The sequence below is a fragment of the Palaemon carinicauda genome, chromosome 10 (assembly GCF_036898095.1).
Source record: "Palaemon carinicauda isolate YSFRI2023 chromosome 10, ASM3689809v2, whole genome shotgun sequence".
NCBI lineage: Eukaryota > Metazoa > Arthropoda > Malacostraca > Decapoda > Palaemonidae > Palaemon > Palaemon carinicauda.
This window is the reverse complement of record NC_090734.1, coordinates 149,491,912-149,494,411: the sequence shown is the minus strand read 5'-3', so window position 1 is coordinate 149,494,411 and position 2,500 is coordinate 149,491,912.

Here is a 2,500-nt window from a genome sequence, read left to right as displayed (position 1 = left end):
CCCCTCCCTTCTGTGTAGAAGGCGTAGATGCACGGGAAATTGTCGTAATTGGCGAGGGAGAGTAGAGAGGAAGATGTAAATAACGGAGTAGATGGACGTAGGAAAGAATGAGGAAAGAGGGAGATGTGAAAGAGGGGAAATGTGTGTGTGTGTGAGAGAGAGAGAGAGAGAGAGAGAGAGAGAGAGAGAGAGAGAGAGAGAGAGAGAGAGAGAGATTACGCTCTTGCAGTTCCTGATTGATTTAACCCGACTCATTTAAAACTACAATTTTCTCAAAATTTCAAGAAGAAAATTTCTTTAATACCATTTGTAGGTTAGTGACAAAGATTGGTTTGAGCTGTCATGATTGTCTTGGTCATTGCAGAAGATTAAAAGACCTCACATACACACACACACGTACATACAATCACAATCACGCACATACACACTCGCTCGTGCATAAACCATCTAAATGTCGGAGGACCAGTTGCCTATCCAATCTTTCCTAAAACTTCTCTGACAGAATGTAAAGGTGGCACCCCTGATTTGAGGTGTACCAGGCCAAGGAAATACAACTTTAATTTTTAAAAGGCGTTTTGGACTAGTGAAGTGTCTGAGAATATCGCGGAAATAATATTCCAAAACCTTTCAAGCGTTTGTTACGATTTTTAATATGGAATGGGAATTGAAAGCCGTTTAGTTTCTTCCATCTTGCTTTCCAACCTCTTAACTTTCAAGTTCAGCGAGGATATTCTGCCCCCCTCCCCCCCCCCCCTTCCCAAGTTCTATATTGCTCACTGAATAGCTTCCCTGATCTCTACACCCGATATTCTGGTCCTACTTCGCTCAATCAAAAATTCTTTTTGTGGTACATAGTCGGGCACAAAATTCTGTAATTCTTTCAATGTTCTTAAAGGTTTTTAAAGGTTGCTCGTTGCTCTTGAATAGCAGAGGCAAGGGATAGTGACAACGCCCTCGAGACTGCCCATGTGATCATCACCCAGGCCCCTTCTCCACCCAAGTTAGGACCAGGGAGGGCCAGGTAATAGCTGTTAATGACTCACTTCCTGAAATCCACAATCCTTAGCTCACTAGGATGGCAAGGTTGTAGACACTACAAGAAACTATCGTGCTTGAGTTCTTGAAGGTTATCAAATGTTGCTCATGAATTGTCGAGGCAAGGGACAGTGACAGTGCCCTCGAGACTGTCCCTATGATCAACGCCCAAGTTCCTTCTCCACCCAAGGTAGAACTATGGAGGGACAAGCAGTGGCTGCTGATGACTCGGCAGTTAGTCCCACTGGCTCGCCGAAACCCACCATCCTTAGCTTAAAAGGATGGTGAGGTTCCAGACACTACAAGAAACTATCGAGGTTGAGCGGGACTCAGCCCGGCAGAACTCCAAGCAGGTTCCGATAGGCTACTACTGTATAACCGTATTGTCGACCATCGTCTCTCACACATGGCTTGAGCCCCATTCAGTTATCTACACTTGGAAAGTCACGAAAAAAAAGAAAAAAGATTATAGATAACCTAAAGCACCTGACTTAGAAATTCTAAGGTGTCACAAATTGCTAAGCTCTCTTAGTAGCATGGAGGGTTAAAGTAATATCGTCCGAGGTATATAATTAATTATTGATGGTTGGTCTAATGAACGTAACTTTGAGGGAGGACCAGCTATTAAAATAGTTAGGATTTAGTTACTGCTGTCTATCTCAGAAGCCAAGAAGGTTCTGCCGAACTTTCTAATAAGGTTGCTATGACCGAATTCATTTGTTGTGAGGGGACACTAATGTGAGTATTATAGTATTGCTTATCAAGAATGTAATAGTATGATAGTAATGGTAGTAATGATTTGTTATTATAAAGAGTTGAGATGCAACCCTGGTTGGAATTGGAAGCCATTTTCCAACAAGGAAGCAACCTAGTAAAACAAACAAGTAAAAATAAACTATATCAAAAAATAAAAGTGATAACAACAACGTGAGCATATGAGGAAAGATAGGAGTGATGGTTTTGAAAATGAAGATTTCAGGTGAAGATTCAGGTTCTTTTATTAAGCCTTTCCAATTAGGGTTGTGACAGCTTACTTGAAACGTCCCTGCCCTGCGATCTGCTGGACTGGGGTTCATGACCCGCTCAAGTTCAGTAGTTCCTTGTAGTGTCTGCAACCTCACCTTCCTTGTGAGCTACGCAGTGGGGCTTTTGGGGAGCTCGTAAGTCTACCTGTTGAGTCATCAGCAGCTATTGCCTGGTCCTCCCTGTTCCTAGCTTGAGTGGAGAGGGAGCTTGGGTGCTGATAATTTGGATATATGGTTAGTCTCTAAGGCATTGTCCTACTAGGGCATTATCACTGCCCTGTGCCTCTGCCATCCATAAGCGGCCTTTAAACATGAAGGAAATTGACAGAAAACTGTTTCATTGTATCTTCAACTTGGAGAACTCTTACCTAAGACATTGGACTGGCCTTCTAACAAGGGCTGTGACACTATCCAAGAAGAGAAAACAATGGTTTGATTTT